Source organism: Bos mutus, chromosome 15, assembly GCF_027580195.1.
Source record: "Bos mutus isolate GX-2022 chromosome 15, NWIPB_WYAK_1.1, whole genome shotgun sequence".
NCBI classification, from domain to species: domain Eukaryota; kingdom Metazoa; phylum Chordata; class Mammalia; order Artiodactyla; family Bovidae; genus Bos; species Bos mutus.
This window is the reverse complement of record NC_091631.1, coordinates 62,915,475-62,936,497: the sequence shown is the minus strand read 5'-3', so window position 1 is coordinate 62,936,497 and position 21,023 is coordinate 62,915,475. Positions and strand designations below refer to the sequence as shown.

The 21,023-nt window shown below is 38.7% G+C and overlaps 1 protein-coding gene across 3 annotated transcripts in view; it reads right to left on the bottom strand.

The window, feature by feature from the left end:
• Positions 1 to 21,023, bottom strand: part of ALKBH8 (alkB homolog 8, tRNA methyltransferase) — a 125,564-nt gene that overhangs the window by 17,099 nt on the left and 87,442 nt on the right. The gene's annotated exons all lie outside the window — the stretch shown is intronic.

Here is a 21,023-nt window from a genome sequence, read left to right as displayed (position 1 = left end):
ATATGCTATCTAGGTTGGTCGTAACTTTCCTTCCAAGGAGTAAAGGTCTTTTAATTTCATGGCTGCAGTCACCATCTGCAGTGATTTTGGAGCCCAAAATAATAAAGTCTGACATTGTTTCCACTGTTTCCCCATCTATTTCCCATGAAGTGATGGGACCGGATGTCATGATCTTCATTTTCTGAATGTTGAGCTTTAAGCCAACTTTTTCACTCTCCACTTTCACTTTCATCAAGAGGCTTTTGTGTTCCTCTTCATTTTCTGCCATAAGGGTGGTGTCATCTGCATATCTGAGGTTACTGATATTTCTCCTGGCAATCTTGATTCCAGCTTGTGCTTCTTCCAGCCCAGCGTTTCTCATGATGTACTCTGCTTATAAGTTAAATAAGCAGGGTGACAATATACAGCCTTGACCTACTCCTTTTCCTATTTGGAACCAGTCTGTTGTTCCATGTCCAGTTCTAACTGTTGCTTCCTGACCTGCATACAGGTTTCTCAAGAGGCAGATCAGGTGGTCTGGTATTCCCATCTCTTTCAGAATTTTCCACAGTTTATTGTGATCCACACAGTCAAAGGCTTTGGCATAGTCAATAAAGCAGAAATAGATGACCACTGGAAAAACCATAGCCTTGACTAGACAGACCTTTGTTGGCAAAGTAATGTCTCTGCTTTTTAATATACTATCTAGGTTGGTCATAACTTTCCTTCCAAAGAGTTCAGTTCAGTTCAGTCGCTCAGTCGTGTCTGACTCTGCGACCCCATAAATCGCAGCACGCCAGGCCTCCCTGTCTATCACCAACTCTCCGGAGTTCACCCAGACTCAGGTCCATCGAGTCAGTGATGCCATCCAGCCATCTCATCCTCTGTCGTCCCCTTCTCCTCCTGCCCCCAATCCCTCCCAGCATCAGAGTCTTTTCCAGTGAGTCAACTCTTCGCATGAGGTGGCCAAAGTACTGGAGTCTCAGCTTCAGCATCATTCCTTCCAAAGAAATCCCAGGGCTGATCTCCTTCAGAATGGACTGGTTGGATCTCCTTGCAGTCCAAGGGACTCTCAAGAGTCTTCTCCAACACCACAGTTCAAAAGCATCAATTCTTTGGCGTTCAGCCTTCTTCACCTAGGTTTACTAGTGGTCAAATAAAACCTTATCTGTTAAAAATCTGTTGACAAGGCAAGTAACTCAATGTGGAAAAAACTGTAAGGAAACTAAGCTCTGTTTTCAGTAAAAGAAAGTGTGAGAAATAAAAGAATACTGAAAAGAGTTATGCATAATCAGGATTTCCTAAGACTGAACTGAATTTAGTTGGGTAAACGAACCTTTTTGAGACTAAGCTAAGACTTGGATTTGGCTTTTTCTTTCTGTTCAGAGAAAAGTTTTCTTGGAATGACATTTTTGATCATATGATTTCAAATCATATGATCAAATATACATTGATAACAGATGATATGAGTTTCTTTGCCTTTAAATGATTTGTATTTGCTTTTGAGATCTCTGGTAACTTTTGTTAAGGAATAAGTATGGTCTCACAGTGACTGATCTTATCTAATCAAGTGATTTTAAACTTTTTGACAAGTTTCCCAAATATCAAATTTTAATTAAAGTTCTTTTGATTTCTGGCTAACATTGGGATGCTTCAGAGGACCCCTGAAACATCCCAAAGAGAGATATTTAATTAGGTGCATTTGGTATGCTGAATTGCACGGAAAGTATTGTTGAGTGAGTAATAAATCACCTCAGATTATATACTATGGTAAATGTTACTAATACAGCTATCCTAGAAATTATATGGAGTGCCTAAAGTTCTGATATGTCCTGGTTAATATGTTATCAGTCATAATTCTAGTTATAATAGTAAAGTGTTGTCACGGCCATAACCAAGTTTCTTTGTCAATTGCATTATGATTAGATTTTAAATGTGCCTTCAAAGTCTTTTGCCATTATAGACAGTTAAGGTTTTATTTTGATGTTTTTGCAAAAATGCTTCCTCCTCAAGAAGATTTATAAAAAGGACTTTTGGATAAATACAATTTTCTGACTTTCAGACCATAATGCTGAACCGGGTAAGAAATTAAAGGATTCTAATGGGAAATCTGATGGCTTCCCAAAGGTTAACAAAAGGACAGAATGAACTGGTGAATATGCTTATAACTTTTATGGTTTATATCTGAAAAACTACTGGTTTGCACTGTGTTTTCCAGGTATAAGGAAAACCTTCCCCTCAAACTAATTATGACAGAGTAATTTGGTAAAGTTACACTTTTACAACTTGAGGCCTTGCCTCCAGGTGCATGCAGAGGCAACCTAGTTCAGGCAGAGCTATCTACATTACACAAAGATGGCCAACTAGAAGGGTATGCGCTCATCTTCTCCTGCGAGAACACCAAAATTACGACTAGCTGCTGAACAATCATCGATAGGAGAATGTTGGGACCCACCAAAAAAAGATACCCTATGTCCAAGGGCAAAGGAGAAGCTGCAACAAGATGGCAGGAGGGGCACAATTGCATTTAAAAATCAAACCTCATACCCACCAGAGAAGCTTGGGAAAGTACAACAAAACCTTGTGTACACAGGAACCAGGGAAAGGAACAGTGACCCCCAACAAAAGACTGAGCCAGACCTGCCTGTGAGTGTTTGAGGGTCTCCTGTGGAGGCCTGGGTTAGCAGTTGCCTGGCATGGGGACAGAGACTCTAGCAGCAGCAGTCCTAGGAGGTGTGGCATGTGGCATCAGTCCTCCTGGACGAGGTGGCCATTAGCCCCACCATAGAGCCACAGGGTGGGCAATCCCAAATTGGAGAACAATTATACCAAAGAAGTTCTGGCACTACTGCGAAAGTTCTAGGCCCCACAACAGACTTCCCAACCTGGAGATCCAACAAAGGGACTGAAAATCCCCAGTGAATTTGACTTTGAAGGTGAGTGGGATTTGATTATAAAATGTCCACAGGACTGGGGAAACAGAGACTATTGGAGGGCACAAACAAAATATAGTGTACACTGGAGCCAAGGAGAAAGGAGCAGTGACCACATAAGAGACTGACCCAGACTTGCCTGTCAGTGTTTGGGAGTCCCCAGCAGAGGCACTGGGTCAACAGGGACCTGCTGCCAAGTCTGGGCATTGACAGCAGCAATTCTAAGGGCATGGCATGCTGGCATAAATCCTTTTGAAGGAGGTTACCATTATCCCTACTGTAATTTGGCTTGAGGCCAAACTATAGGAAGGGAACACAACCCCACCCATCAGTAGAAAACTGGATTAAAGATTTACTGAGCATGGCTTTGCCACTAGAGCAAGAACCAGTTTTCCTCACAGCCAGTCCCTCCCATCAGAAAGCTTGCATAAACCTCTTATCCTCATCCATCAGAAAGCAGACAGAATGAAAACCACAATCACAGAAAACTAACCAAAATGATCACATGGATCACAACTTTGTGTAATTTAATGAAACTATGAGCCAAGCCTTGAAGGGCCACCCAAGCAAGATAAATAGGTCATGGTGTAAAGTTCTGACAAAACATAGTCTACTGGAGAAAAATGGCAAACCATTTTGGCTCCTGCCTTGAGAACTCCATGCACAGTATGGAAAGACAAAAAGATATGACACTGAAAGATGAACCACCCAGGTCAGTAAGTGTCCAATATCCTACTGGAGAACAGTGGACAAATAGTTCCAGAAGGAATGGGGAAGCTGAGTCAAAACCAAAATAACACCCAGGTGTGGATGTGACTGGTCTGAAAGTGAAGTCCAATGCTATAAACAATATTACATAGGAACCTGGAATGTTAGGTCCACGAATCAAGGTAAATTGTAAGTGGTCAAAAAGAGATGACCACCATTTTAGGAATCAGTGAAATAAAATGGACAGGAATGGGCAAATCTAATTCAGATGACCATTATATCTCTTCATGTAAGCAAGAATCCCTTAGAGGAAATGGAGTAGCCCTCACAGTCAACAAGAGTCCAAAATGCAGTACTTGGGTACAATCTCAAAAATGACAGAAGGTTCTCCATTCATTTCCAAAGCAAACCATTCTACCACAGTAATCCAAGTCCATGCCCCAACCTTAATGCCAAAGAACCTTAAGTTGAACACTTCTATGAGGACCTATAAGACCTTCTAGAACTAATACCAAAAAAAGATGCCTCTTTCATCACAGGGTACTGGAATGCAAAAGGATTAAGTCAAGAGATACCTGGAGTAAGACGCAAGTTTGGCCTTGGAGTACAAAATGAAGCCAGGCAAAGGCTTACAGAGTTTTGCCAAAAGTATGCATTGGTCATAGCAAACACCCTCTTCTAACAACACAAGAAATGACTGCCCATCATGAAAAGATGGTCACATAAAGGACAGAAATGGTATGGACCAAACAGAAGCAGAAAAGATTAAGAAGAGGTGGCAAGAATACACATAAGAACTGTACCAAAAAGGTTTTAATGTCCCAGATAACCATGATGGTGTGATCACTCACCTTGAGCCAGATATCCTAGAGTGTGAAGTCAAGTGGGCCCTAGGAAGCATGACTATGAACAAAGCTAGTGGAGGTGATGGAATTCCAGTTGAGCTATTTCAAATCTTAAAAAATTATACTGCTAAAGTGCTGTATTCAATATGCCAACAAATTTGGAAAACTCAGCAGTGACCACAGGACTGGAAAATGTCAGTTTTCATTCCAATCCCAAAGAAGGGCAATGCCAAATAATGTTCAAACTATCACACAATTGCACCCATTTCACATGCTAGCATGATTATGCTCAAAATCCTTCAAGCTAGGCTTCAACAGTACATGAACCAAGAACTTCCAGATGTACAAGCTGGACTTAGAAAAAGCACAGAGATCAAATTGCCAACATCTGCTGGATCACAGATAAAACAAGGAAATTACAGAAGAACATTTACTTCTGCATTACTGAGTACAATAGAAGCCACTGACTGGTGTGGATCAAAACACAGAGTGGAAAATTCTTAAAGAGATGGGAATATCAGACCACCTTACCTGCTTTCTGATAAATTGGTATGCAGGTCAAGAAACAACAGGTAGAACTGGACATGGAACAATGAACTGGTTCAGTATTGGGAAAGGAGTATGTCAAGGCTGTACATTGTCACCCTGTTCACTTAACTTATATGCAGAGTACATCATGCAAAATGTAAGCCTGAATGAAGCTCAGGATGGAATCAAGACTGCCAGGAGAAATACCAATAACCTCCGATATGCAGATGACATCACCCTAATGGCAGAAAGCAAAGAGGAATTAAAGAATCTCTTGATGAAGGCAAAAGAGGAGAGTGAAAAAGCTGGCTTAAAACTCAACATTTAAAAAATGAAGATCATGACATCCAGTCCCATCACCTCATGGCAAACGATGGGAAAACAGTGGAAACAGTGACAGACTTTATTTTCTTGGGCTCCAAATCACTGCAGATGTTGACTGAAGCTATGAAATTAAAAGATGCTTGCTCCTTGGAAGAAAAGCTATGACAAACTAGACAGCCTATTAAAAAGGAGAGGCATCACTTCACTGACAAAAGTCTGTATAGTCAAAGCTATGCTTTTTCCAGTAGTGATATTTGTATGTGAGAGCTGGACCATAAAGAAGGCTGAGAGCCAAAGAATTAACACTTTGGAACTGTGGTGCTAGAGAAGACTCTTGAGGTTTCCATGGACAGTAAGGGGATCAAACCAGATAATCCTGAAGGAAATCAACTCTAAATAGTCATTAGAAGAAGTGGTGCTGAAGCTGAAGCTCCAATACTCTGGCCACCTGATGAGAAGAGCCACCTCACTGGAAAAGACCCTATTGCTGGGAAAGATTGAGGGCAGGAGGAAAAGCGGGTGACAGAGGATGAGATGGTTGGATGGCATCACCAACTCATGGTATAAGAGTCTGAGCATTCTCTGGAAGATAGTGAAAGTCAGGGAAGGCCAGCATGTTATAAGTCCATGGGACTGCAAATGAGTTGGACATGAAGGAGCAACTGAACTGAAAGACAACAACAAGAAAGCAAAACTGAAACATTTTTACCTTTTCTCTCTACCCTATCCCTCCAGAGATTGGAAACTCTAAGTTTCCAGTAGCTTTTTCAGATAAATTAGAAAAACTATCTCAGTAACCGGTCCATATAAAGAAATCTTGGAATTCTGCAGATCAGGAGAAGGGAAGAATTCACCTAGATCTGTTGGGTAAAATCTGTGATAAGCCCTTGGTGTGACTTTCCTAGCCCTAAGAGTTTTAAGTTCAATCTGAGACTCTTTATAAAAGTTTCAGTGAAGCAAAAAAAATATATATATATAGATAGCATATTCAAAAGCAGAGACATTACTTTGCCAACAAAGGTTCGTCTAGTCAAGGCTATGGTTTTTCCTGTGGTCATGTATGGATGTGAGAGTTGGACTGTGAAGAAGGCTGAGCACTGAAGAATTGATGCTTTTGAACTGTGGTGTTGGAGAAGACTCTTGAGAGTCCCTTGGACTGCAAGGAGATCCAACCAGTCCATTCTGAAGGAGATCAGCCCTGGGATTTCTTTGGAAGGAATGATGCTGAAGCTGAAACTAGTACTTTGGCCACCTCATGCGAAGAGTTGACTCATTGGAAAAGACTCTGATGCTGGGAGGGACTGGGGGCAGGAGGAGAAGGGGACAACAGAGGATGAGATGGCTGGGTGGTATCACTGACTCGATGGACGTGAGTTTGAGTAAACTCCGGGAGTTGGTGATGGACAGGGAGGCCTGGCATGCTGCGATTCATGGGGTCGCAAAGAGTCGGACACGACTGAGCGACTGATCTGATCTGATCTGATAGTTATGGTTATATAAACCACCAGGCCAGTTTTATTGAAACCAGGCTTAGTTTGCAAACAGACTTGTCTTAATTTAGTTATATTTGGTAAAAATCAAGGTTAATTTTAGGGAGAAAAAGATATTTTGATGAATGTTAAATCCCAGTTTGTCAATTGAGGTCTGTATCTACTAAGACTCATTTCCTAGATAGTTGTTTGTTTTTATGCTATACTAATATATATTGTCACCCTGCTTATTTAACTTATATGCAGAGTACATCATGAGAAACCCTGGGCTGGAAGAAGCACAAGCTGGAATCAAAATTGCCGGGAGAAATAACAATTACCTCAGATATGCAGATGACACCACTCTTATGGCAGAAAGTGAAGAAGAACTAAAAAGCTCCTTGATGAAAGTGAAAGAGGAGAGTGAAAACGTTGTTTTAAAGCTCAACATTCAGAAAACTAAGATCATGGCATCTGGTCCCATCACTTCATGGGAAATAGATGGGGAAACAGTGGAAACAGTGTCAGACTTTATTTTGGGGGGCTCCAAAATCACTGCAGATGGTGACTACAGCCATGAAATTAAAAGACTCTTACTCCTTGGAAGAAAAGTTATGACCAACCTAGATAGCATATTCAAAAGCAGAGATATCACTTTGCCAACAAAGGTCCGTCTAGTCAAGGCTATGGTTTTTCCAGTGGACATGCATGGATGTGAGAGTTGGACTGTGAAGAAAGCTGAGCGCCGAAGAATTGATGCTTTTGAACTGTGGTGTTGGAGAAGACTCTTGAGAGTCCCTTGGATCAAGGAGATCCAACCAGTCCATTCTAAAGGAGATCAGTCCTGGGTGTTCACTGGAAGGACTGATACTGAAGCTGAAACTCCAACACTTTGGCCACCTCATGCGAAGAGCTGACTCACTGGAAAAGACTCTGATGCTGGGAGGGATTGGGGGCAGGAGGAGAAGGGGATGACAGAGGCTGAGATGGCTGGATGGCATCACCAACTCGAAGGACATTAGTTTGAGTGAACTCCGGGAGCTGGTGATGGACAGGGAGGCCTGGTGTGCTGCGATTCATGGGGTTGCAAAGAGTCGGACACGACTGAGTGACTGAACTGAACTGAATATAAAATTTAATTGAATTATTAAAGGATATTCTAAGCTTTTTTCTTAGGCTTATCTCAGTAATCAATCTTTTGACAAAGATGAGATGCCTCACAACCTGCAGCAAGGACTGGAAAAAGACATAACTGGACCATAACTAGAAGACAAGTGTCTAGAGATCTTTGACTATTAAGACCTAAATCCAGTAAGAGCACACTGAGTAGCCTTCTCCAGAACTATGAATGAGTCTTCCTAGCAATGTGGAATGGAATGGTCATGAAATGCCTCCCAAAGTATGGTCAAATTTATTACCATGAGGGGGTCCTCTATTGGCACTTGCAAAGGGCATTTGTCATCTGCCTCTGGAGAGAATGAATCCTCTGTTGCTACAGCTGTTTACTTTCACACCCTGAAGGGAATTCAGGGTAGAGAGTGAGGCACTCTGTGCTCCAAGGAAACTGGTGGAACAAGTCTTTAGATAGATATTTTCAGAACTGATTTCATGATCCTTATCTCCTCAGATCTAGAAAAGCACTAAATCCCTTCATGGTGACATCACCTCCTCATGCCTAGCAGAAAACCTTTTGTAAGGTAAGCACTGGATTGCATTGAACTCCCCTTTCACCAAAATTATATATATTGAGCTATCTTCCTGACCCAGGAATCGAACCCGAGTTGCCCGCATTGCAGGCAGATGCTTTACCGTCTGAGCCACCAGGGCAGCCCTATTGAGCTTCTCTCACTACCAATTTAGGGCAGTTTCTCAGCTATCTGAGATACTGTTTCTGGAGCTGCAGTCTTCATTTTGCCCCAAATAAAACCTAACTTGCATTCTCACATTGTGCATGTTTTTCTAGTTGACAAAAGCGGGACAAAGTGAGATGGCAGAGAAATATGTTCCAAATGAAGGGAGAAGATGAAAACTGAGAAAAACAAGTAGAGAAATAGGCAATCTACCCAAAAAAGAGTCCAGAATAATGATAGTAAAAATGATTCAAGATCTTGAAAAAGAATGGAGGCACAAACTGAGAAGATACAAGAAACATCCAATAGGCACTTCCCCGGTGGTCAGTGGTTAAGAATCTGCCTGCCAATTCAGGGCACATGGGTTCAATCCCTAGTCTGGGAAGATCCTACATGCTGCAAAGCAACTAAGACTATGCCCCACAGCTACTGAAGCCCTTGCGCCTGTGCTCTGCAACCAGATAAGCCACCACAATGAGAAGCCTGTGCATTGCAATGAACAGTAGCCCCTGCTCACTGCAACTAGACAAAGTACAAAGATCCAAAACCTATGGGTGGCAGCAAAAGCAGTTCTAAGAGGGAAGTTTACAGCAATACAGTCTTACTTCAAGAAAGAGAAAAATCTCAAATAAACCTAACCTTACACTTAAAGCAATTAGAGAAAGAAGAACAAACAAAACCAAAGTTAGTGGAAGGAAAAAAATCATACAGATGAGAGCAGGAATAAATGAAATAGATGAAGACAGAGAAAAAAAATCAATGAAAGTAAAAGCTGGTTCTTTGAGAGGATAAACAAAATTGATAAACCTTTAGCCAGGTATATCAAGGAAAAAAGGAGAAAGGACTCAAAACAATAGAATTAGAAATGGGAAAAAAAATCACAACTGATACCACAGAAATCCAAAGGATCCTAAGAGACTGCTGCTGCTGCTGCTGCTACTAAGTCGCTTCAGTCGTGTCCGACTCTGTGCGACCCCACAGACAGCAGCCCACCAGGCTCCCCCTTCCCTGGGATTCTCCAGGCAAGAACACTGGAGTGGGTTGCCATTTTCCTTCTCCAATGCATGAAAGTGAAAAGTGAAAAGTGAAAGTGAAGTTGCTCAGTTGTGTCAGATTGCTACAATTAAATAAACTTAAAATGGATTAAAGACCTAAATATAAAACCAGATACTATAAAACTCTTACATACACACACACACACAAAAACAGGCAAAAACACTCTTTGATATAAATTGCAGCCATATCTTTTTGGATCCAGCACCAAGAATAATGAAAACAAATAAACAAAAATAAACAAATGGGACCTAATTAAACTTAATAGTTTTTGGACATAAAGGAAACCATAAACAAAATAAGACAACTCAGAGAATGGGAGAAAATATTTGCAAATGAAGCAACCAACAAGGTATTTTGTATATCTCAAAAAAAAAAATCCTGACAAGATATTTTGTATATCTCAAAAATACACAAACCTCTCAGGCAGCTCAACATCAAAAAAACAAACAACTGAATAAAAAAATTGGGCAGAAAATCTAAGTAGACATTTCCATACATATAGACAAAAAGCACAAGAAAAGATGGTCAACATCACTAATAATCAGAGAAATACAAATCAAAACTATAATGAGGTATCACCTCACACCAGTCAGAATGGCCATCATTAAAAGTCTATGAACAATAAAGGCTAGAGTGTGGAGGAAAGGGAACTCTCCTCCACTATTGTTGGGAGTGTAAATTGGCATAACCACTTTCAAGAAGAGTATAATGGTTACTTAAAAAAAAAAAAAATAGAACCACTATATGATCCAGCAATCCCTCATATTAATATGTTTGTGTGTATATACATATATATATGTACACACACACAACATAATATTACTCTGCCATAAAAATGAAATAATGCCATTTGTGGCAACATGAATGAACCTAGAGGTTTATCATACTAAGTGAAGTAAGAAAGATAAATATATATATTATATTATTAAATATAATATCATGTATATGTAAAAATTAAAAAAATGATACAAGTAAAATTTACAAAACAGAAACAGACTCATAGACTTAGAAAAAAAACTTATGATTACCAAAAGGGAAATGTGGGAGGAAGGATAACTGAGGAGGTTGGGATTAACAGATACACACTCTCAATATATATAAAACAGACAGTCAACAGAAATCTACTCAATCCTCTGTAATAACCTATTGGGAAAAGAATCTGAAAAGGAATAGATATATGTATATGAATAACTGAATCACTTTGCTTTACACCTGAAATTACCAACATTATAAATCAACTACAATCCAACATAATTTTTTTTAAAAACACACAAATAAACAATGTACTTAACTCTTCCATTATCTATTTTACACATAGTAGTGTGTGTGTGTGTATATATATATATATATATGTCAGTCCTAATTTCCCAATTCTTCCCACCCTCCCTTTCCCTGCCTCCACCCACTGTGTCTGCATGCTCATTATCTATGTCTGCATCTCTATTCCTATTCTGCAAATCTATTTTTCTAAATTCCACATATATGCATTAATATATGATATTTGTTTTTATTTTCTGACTTACTTTACTCTGTATGACAGACTCCAGGTCCATCCACATCTCTACAAATGACCCAATTTCATTCCTTTTCATAGCTGCATACTATTCCATTGGATATATATTCCACATCTTCCTTCATCTGTTAATGAACATTTAGGTTGCTTCCATGTCTTGGCTATTGTAAATAGTGCTGCAGTGAACACTGGGGTACATTAATATAACATCATAAAGCAATTATACTTCAATAAAAAAATGTATTTAACTCTGATAAGATACTGTGAGTCAGATATTATTATTACCATATTCCTGATGAGAAAACTCCATCTCAAAGAATATAAGTAATTTGCCCTAAGTTGAGCAGTAGTAAAGTGGGTGCAGGGATTTAAACCCAGGTCTGTTACACTCTAAAAATTCATGTTCTTCCTCTTGTCACATTTGTATTTAATATACATGTTCACTACAGTGTTATTTAGTAGCTCCAAACTGAATACAACCAAATGTCAAGGTTATAGCCACGTCTTAGAATATTATAAAGTCCAGGAACTATATAAGACTACATATCAAGATAGAAATATTAAGTGATATATTTGAGTTATCAAATTGTATGCATACTCATGACTACATTAAACAAAATATAGGAAAAGAACACTAAAAGGATATCTTCACAATAAACTTGTTTATTACAGCATTAGGATTATAAGGGAATATATTTTACTTCACCCATTTTCTGAGTTGTGCCTATACTGTTTTTATTTCTTAAAAGTATAGAGCACATGAGCCACCCTCTCAAGTCTGGCTCCCACTGGTTCTGTGGTTCTTTTCTGTGTAATCTGCCTTAGTTTTTGTTAAGCCAGCATTTTGTGAGCGTAGACTAAGAGACTGTGGTGCAGGAAAAAGGAATGTTATTTCTGGTATGCCAGATTTAAATATCAAACTAAGCAGTGTTTTCTGCGTGTGGGTCCCTACAGTCCCTTCCAAGGCAGGCACCCCAGGAAATTGGTTTTGGGGTGGGGACAGTCTAGGAACAGACCATCCAGCCTCTCCCATCTCCACTCTACTGGGCTCAGCATGAATTAGAAGGATAGGTACCACATCTGAGTTTCAGATGCTGTTCTCCATATGGTCAGCCATGAGATCCGGAGAAGAGTTGGGGACTGTGGATGAAAAATCACTAAGAGGAAACATCAGGGCATTCTGGCTAAACCAACCTGACAAGGGTCATTAAAGATGACAGCACTATCCATCTAGCTGCTCAGAACATAAAGCCAGGCATCTGACTCCTCATTCTCTGGGGGACCTCACATCTAATCCATAGCAAATACTACTAACTCTAGAAAAAAATAACAATGAAAACACGACAACTCAAAACCTATGGGACTCAGCAAAAGCAGTTCTAAGAGGGAAGTTTATAGAAATATAATCCTACCTCAAGAAACAAGAAAAACACTGAAGAGCCAACCTAACTTTACACCTAAAACAACTGGAAAAAGAAGAACAAAAAACCCTCAAAATTAGTAGAAGGAAAGAAATCATAAAGATCTGAGCAGAAATAAATGGGGAAAAAAAAGAAACAATAGTAAAGATTAATAAAACCAAAAGCTGGTTCTTTGAGAAGATAAAATTGACAAGCCTTCATCAAGAAAAAAAGAGAGAAGAATCAAATCAACAAAATTAGAAATGAAAAGGAGAGGTTACAATAGACATTGCAGAAATACAAAGATTACAAGAGACTATTCAGTTCAGTTGCTTGGTCGTGTCCGACTCTTTGTGACCCCATGAACCGCAGCACGCCAGCCCTCCCTGTCCATCACCAACTCCCAGAGTCCACCCAAACCAATGTCCATTGTGTCAGTGATGCCATCTAACCATCTCATTCTCTGTGGTCCCCTTCTCCTCCTGCCCTCAATCTTTCCCAGCAACAACTATATGGCAATAAAATGGATAGTTTGGGAGAAATGGACAGATTCTTAGAAAAGTCCAATCTTCCAAGACTGAACCAGGAAGAAATAGAAATTATGAAAAACACAATTACAAGCACTGAAATTGAAACTGTGATCAAAAATCTCCCCCCAAAAAAAAGCCCAGGACCAGATGGCTTCACAGGAGAATCTATCAAACCTTTAAAGAAGTGCTAATGCCTATTCTTCTAAAACTCTTCCAAAAGATTACAGAGGAAGGAACACTTCCAAATTCATTCTACGAGGACACCATCACCGTGATACCAAAACCAGACAAAGACAATACAAAAAAAAGAAAACTACATATCACTGATGAGCATAGATGCAAAAATCCTCAACAAAATTTTAGCAAACAGAATTCAGCAACATATCAAAACATATCAAAACAGCAACATATCATACACCATGATCAAGTTGGGTTTATTCCAGGAATGCAAGGATTCTTCAATATATGCAAATCAATCAATGATACATCATATTAACAAATTGAAAGATAAAAACCATGTGATAATCTAAATAGATGCAGAAAAAGCCTTTGACAAAATTCAGCACCCATTTATGAATTCAGTTCAGTTCAGTCGCTCAGTCATGTCCGACTCTTTGCGACCCCATGAATTGCAGCAGGCCAGGCCTCACTGTCCATCACCAACTCCCGGAGTTCACTGAGACTCACATCCATCGAGTCAGTGATGCCATCCAGCCATCTCATCCTCTGTCATCCCCTTCTCCTCCTGCCCTCAACCCCTCCCAGCATCAGAGTCTTTTCCAATGAGTCAACTCTTCACATGAGGTGGCCAAGGTACTGGAGTTTCAGCTTTAGCATCATTTCTTCCAAAGAAATCCCAGGGCTGATCTCCTTCAGAATGGACTGGTTGGATCTCCTTGCAGTCCAAGGGACTCTCAAGAGTCTTCTCCAACACCACAGTTCAATAGCATCAATTCTTCAGTGCTCAGCTTTCTTCACAGTCCAACTCTCACATCCATACATGACCACTGGAAAAACCATAACCTGACTAGATGAAGTTTTGTTGGCAAAGTAATGCCTCTGCTTTTCAATATGCTATCGAGGTTGGTCATAACTTTTCTTCCAAGGAGTAAGCATCTTTTAATTTCATGGCTGCAGTCACCATCTGCAGTGATTTTAGAGTCCCCAAAAATAAAGTCTGACACTGTTTCCACTGTTTCCCCATCTATTTGCCATGAAGTGATGGGACCAGATGCCATGATCTTCGTTTTCTGAATGTTGAGCTTTAAGCCAAAGTTTTCACTCTCCTCTTTCACCTTCATCAAGAGGCTTTTTAGTTCTTCACTTTCTGCCATAAGGATGGTGTCATCTGCATATCCGAGGTTATTGATATTTCTCCCGGCAATCCTGATTCCAGCTTGTGCTTCTTCCAGCCCAGCGTTTCTCATGATGTACTCTGCATATAAGTTAAACAAGCAGGGTGACAATATACAGCCTTGACATACTCCTTTTCCTATTTGGAACCAGTCTGTTGTTCCATGTGCAGTTCTAACTGTTGCTTCCTGACCTGCATACAGATTTCTCAAGAGGCAGATCAGGTGGTCTGGTATTCCCATCTCTTTAAGAATTTTCCAAAAATACAATGAGGTTGATGAAACTGGAGCCTATTATACAGAGTGAAGTAAGCCAGAAGGAAAAACATAAATACAGTATACTAATGCATATATATGGAATTTAGAAAGATGGTAACAATAACCCAGTGTACGAGACAGCAAAAGAGACACTGATGTATAGAACAGTCTTATGGACTCTGTGGGAGAGGGAGAGGGTGGGAGGATTTGGGAGAATGGCATTGAAACATGTAGAGTGTCATGTAGGAAATTTGCGGGCTGCTGGTCCAGGTTCAATGCGTGATGCTGGATGCTTGGGGCTGGTGCACTGGGATTCCACCCTCCAGGGGATGTTGTGGGGGGGGGGGGAGGGTTCAGGATGGGGAACACATGTGTACCTGTGGTGGATTCATTTTGATGTTTGGCAAAACTAATACAATTATGTAAAGTTTAATAATAAAATAGAATTAGAAGAAAAAAAAAAAGAATTTTCCACAGTTTATTGTGATCCACACAGTCAAAGGCTTTGGCATAGTCAATCAAGCAGAAATAGATGTTTTTCTGGAACTCTCTTGCTTTTTCCATGATCCAGCGGATGTTGGCAATTTGATATCTGGTTCCTCTGCTTTTTCTAAAACCAGCTTGAACAACTGGAAGTTCACGGTTCACATATTGCTGAAGCCTGGCTTGGAGAATTTTGAGCATTACTTTCCTAGTGTGTGGGATGAGTGCAATTGTGCAGTAGTTTGAGCATTCTTTGGCATTGCCTTTCTTTGGGATTGGAATAAAAACTGACCTATTGCAGTCCTGTGGCCACTGCTGAGTTTTCTAAATTTGCTGGCATATTGAGTGCAGCATTTTCACAGCATCATCTTTCAGGATTTGAAATAGCTCAACTGGAAAACCATCACCTCCACTAGCTTTGTTTTAGAAAGATGCTTTCTAAGGCCCCCTTGACTTCACATTCCAGGATGTCTGGCTCTAGGTCAGTGATCACACCATCGTGATTATCTGGGTTGTGAAGATCTTTTTTGTACAGTTCTTCTGTGTATTTATGAATAAACGTCTTCAACTAATGGGCATAGAAGGAACCTACCTCAACTTAAAAGGCCATGTAAGATAAGCCTACAGCAAACATTATTCTCAGTGGTGAAAAACTGAAAGCATTCCCTAGTCGATAAAGATCAGGAACAAGACAAGAGTGTCCACTTTCACTACTATTATTCAACATAGTTCTGGAAGTCCTAGCTAAAGCAATCAGAAAAGAAAAAGAAATAAAATGAATCCAGTTTGGAAAAGAAGAATTTAAGCTCTCACTGTTTACAGATGACATGATACTGTACATAGAAAATCCTAAAGATAGTATCAGAAAATTACTAGAGCTGATCAGTGAGTTTAGCAAAGTTGTGGGATACAAAATCAATACACAGAAATCACTTGCATTTCTATATACTAACAATGAAAAATCAGAGAAATTAAGGAATCAATGCCATTCACCATTGCAACAAAAAGAATTAAATATTTAGGAATAAACTTACCTAAGGAGACAAAAGAACTGTACACAGAAAATTATAAGACACTAATGAAAGAAATCAAAGATGACATAATCAGATGGAGAGATATTCCATGTTCCTGGGTAGGAAGAATCAATATTGTGAAAATGACTATACCATCAAATTCAATCTACAGAGTCAATGTGATCCCTATCAAATTACCAATGGCATTTTTCACAGAACTAGAACAAAATGCTTCACAATTTATATGGAAACACAAAAGACCCCAAATAGCCAAAGCAGTCATGAGAATGCAGCTGGAGGAATCAATCTTCCTGACATCAGATTATACTACAAAGCTACAGTCATCAAGACAGTATGGTACTGGCACAAAAACAGAAATACAGACCAATGGAACAAGGTAGAAAGCCCAGAAATAAACCCATGCACCTATGGATACCTTATTTTCAACAAAGGAAGCAAGACCATACAATGGGGCAAAGACAGCCTCTTCAATAAAAGGTGCTGGGAAAACTGGACAGCTACATGTAAAAGAATGAAATTAGAACACTTCCTAACACCATACACAAAGATAAACTCAAAATGGATTAAAGACCTAAATGTAAAAACAGAAACTACAAAACTCTTAAGAGTAAAACATAGGCAGAACACTTGATGACAAATCAAAGCAAGATCCTCTATGACCCACCTCCTAGAGTAACAGAAATAAAGACAAAAGTAAAAAAGTGGGACCTGATTAAACTTAAAAGTTTTTGCATAGCAAAGGAAACTATAAGCAAGGTGAAAAGACAACCATCAGAATGGGAGAAAATAATAGCAAATGAAAAAACTGACAAAGGATTAACGTCCAAAACATACAAGCAGCTCATATAACTCAATGCCAGAAAAACAAACAACCCAATCAAAAAGTGGGAAAAAGACCTAAACAGACATTTCTCCAAAGAAAACATACAGATGGCTAACAAACACATGAAAAGATGCTCAACATCATTCATTATTAGAGAAATGCAAATCAAAACTACAATGAGATATCACCTTATACTGGTCAGAATGGCCATCATCAAAAAGTCTACAAACAATAAACGGTGGAGTGGGTGTGGAGAAAAGGGAATGCTCTTGCACTGTTGGTGGGAATAAAAATTGATACAGCTACTATGGAAGACAGTATGGAGATTCCTGAAAAAACTAGGAATAAAACCAGCAATCCCACTCCTAGGCATATACCCTGAGGAAACCAAAATCGAAAACAGACACATGTATCCCATTGTTCACTGCAGCACTATTTACAATAGCTAGAACATGGAAGCAACCTAGATGTCCATCAACAGATGAATGGATAAAGACGTTGTGGTACACGTACACAATGGAATATTACTCAGCCATAAAAAGGAACACATTTGAGTCAGTTCTGATGAGGTGGATGAACCTAGAACCTATTATACAGAGTGAAATGAGTCAGAGAAAGATAAATATCGTATTCTAATGCATATATATGGAATCTAGAAAAATGGTACTCAAGAATTTATTTATAGGACAGAAGTGGAGAAACAGACATAGAGAGTAGACTTATGGACATGGGGGAAGGGAAGGAGAAGGTAAGATGTATGGAAACAGTAACACGGAAACTTATCTTACCATATGTAAAATAGATAGCCAACAGGAATTTGCTGTATGGCTCAGGAAACTCAAATAGGGGCTCTGTATCAACCTAGAGAGGTGGAATGGGGAGGGAGATGGGAGGGAGATTCAAAAGGTAGGGGATAAATGTATACCTATGGCTGATTAATATTGAGGTTTGACAGAAAACAATAAAATCCTATAAAGCAATTATCCTTCAATAAAAAATAAATTTTAAAAATAGAGAGCATATTAAGAACTACTGAGAAAACATGCAATTATAGGAAAATCAGATTGTCAACATATAGTTTAAAGGGCAGAGAAATAAGCAAAGGCATAAAGTACAATGAAAAGATCATATTAAACTCTTGATCTGAATTCTGTCTTGAGTAATAGTTAGCTAATCTCTCAGAGCCTCTGTTTTCTCATTATAAAAATACCTGCTTTTCAGGGTTAGCATGAGAATCAAATGAAATGATTCATATTAAATATTTAAATAACCATAAAAGCACTATGCAAATGTTAGTTATTATTGCTATATGAAACAAAGGATGCACAAGATTCTTGTCCTGAATTCTAGATATGAAGAGAAGTCCATGTAACGTACTCTGAGTTAGGGTACCCCACTGAGTTAAAAGACCATGCATTTTGAGGTTGTCACATTTCCTTCAAGATTATAGATCACATCATATATATATATAGAGAGAGAGAGAGAGAGAGAGTGTGGTATTCTTCAATTTCATGTAAGAAATTGAAGGTGAATTCACAGATTTGCTCCTCACTATTCAACAAACCATTAATAAGTTTCTTTTATGTGTAAGTAAGTGGACATCAGACAGCCCTGCTGTGTCTGAGCTAACAGCCTGATGCTGTCACCATAGCTAGCCTCTAAGGTATCTCTCTTCTTAGAATGCCACACAGTATGAACTCTACAGTTGGAAATGAGGTTAAAACTTGTCCTGACACCTTGTAATCCTGAGCATGTCATAACCTGATCAAGTGTCAGCTTTCCCACTTCCCCATTATAGCACTTAGCACACAGCAGGTACTTGACACTGTTAGATCCTTTCTGTTCCTTTCTTTACTGAGCAGTCAACAGTTAAAAAGCAAAGCCAAACAAAAATAGAAATGTATAAAAGAAACCTATATAATCATATCTTCAATTCTTACCATTATAGATACCTGACATTATTATTATTTTATTAAATTTGCAATCTCAACTATTTATAACAACCAAGAAAGTTCATACCAAATATTAATTATTTATCTAAGAAATACATCTGGACTAAAAGTACTTTAAGAACAATGCACAAAACATCACTTGGTAAATAAGCTAGGCCAAGCTCTGGGTATGCATATCTCATCTATTATTGGTACAATTATAAAGGCCATAAGTTTCTTGAAGGTATAAAATCTTTTTGGTAAATTTTAACTCTGAAAATAAAGCCAACAGCTAATGCTGATGCTAGGAATGAAAAAGTATGAAAAAGAAGTGTTTCTTAGCCAGAATATAGAACTTTTGAGTTAAATAGCAAAAGAAAAAGTGCATGCATACCTCAAATAGGAAAAGAACAGATTTACTTCTAAAAGAAATGAATAGTTGTTCATAAAACTATTTCTAAGAGAACCCAAGCTAGGATTTAAAAAATGTACTTTGTTAGAAACTATATAAAACAGTGACACTAATAATTTTTTAGATTTTGAGACTATCCTACATTTGAATACTTAGAATAATGTCTCAGGTCACATCATCTCATGAATGTCAAGAAACGCATGTGTTTTCATGCTCAAAGATGTTGTTCAAAATACACTCAAATATCATTGCTCCATCCAGGTTGGGGCCTCAGCAGCTTAAAAGAGTAGGTTTCTCTTTTATCATACATAATTCCATTTCTTGTATAATGAAAACCCTAACTCCAACCCAGGCAAGCAGTTTTCATTCATTCATGAACAACATCTACCAAGCCTTCTCTAAGGTCAGAAAATGCCAGTAGAAGAGCAGAAAGAAAAGAATACATGCAGCCTGCCACAGATGAAATGAATGCAGATAATGGAGAGTGGGGGCACTTGTGATTTTCTAATTCTTCTGAATATATTCCTTCTTGAATCAGCTTTAGATTCTTTGTTCAGATTATCAAGAAATCATTTGTCTCGACTGTAAAAGGATAATGTTATACTATGACTGAATCAATGTGGCTGACTTCAACCTAGTTTCACTGTCACAAATGATACCTGACTAGATAAAGCCATAGGTTACCATCAAGAAAGTGTAAAAGCAGAACTCACTGAAAAACATTTTTGGACAGTACCTTAAGATTAAAACATCAGAAGATATATTGTTTGAAACTATGGTTACAGCTGTGACAAATCTAAAACCTATTTCCTCTTAAATATAAACAAAGTTAATTCACAAGACCTTATTCTTTATAAACTAAAATTTAGTTGTAAGATGATGGCAATATATGAATACTTATGTCTTATTTTGATGAAAAGCAATTCTTTTCTCTGCCTCTTAATGAAGAAAGTCTACCTTTCCTCAACTGCAGTATTACCTTTCTTTATTTATGTAGGTGTATAATATCTAGGATGAGGTAAAGATTATAAGCAATCTGACATACTACAACAGCCCATGAGTGAACTGCTCTCATTCTCCTTATATAATCCCCTTACTCTAGTCCTTCCTTCCCTAACTTTGAGAAAGGGAAGCTCCAGTCCTCAGAGAGTAGTGCTGACAGGAGTATTTACAAACAACACAGTAATGCACAGAGAACTTCCTACTTCCTAACACAGCAGGGGAAAAAAAAGATCTGTAAGAAAAGGAAATTGTAAAAACTGAAAACTTTGGCATCAGAGAGAAGTGGGTTCAATCCTAAGTCGAGCACTATAACCTTGGTCAAATTTTTCATCTACTTGAGGCTTAATTTTCTCAACAGAAAGACAATAAATACTAACCTTTTTTTTTCTACTATGAGTAAAAGAATACTAGATTTGGAGTCATAAGGCATGGGCTCAAGTTCTAGTTATCTCCTCTAAGACAGGGAGAGGCTACCCACTCCAGTATTCAGGCCTGGAGAATTCCATGAACTACACAGTCCATGGGGTCGCAAAGAGTCAGACACAAATGAGCGACTTTCACTTCTTCTTAGTTGCTCAGTTGTGTTTGACTCT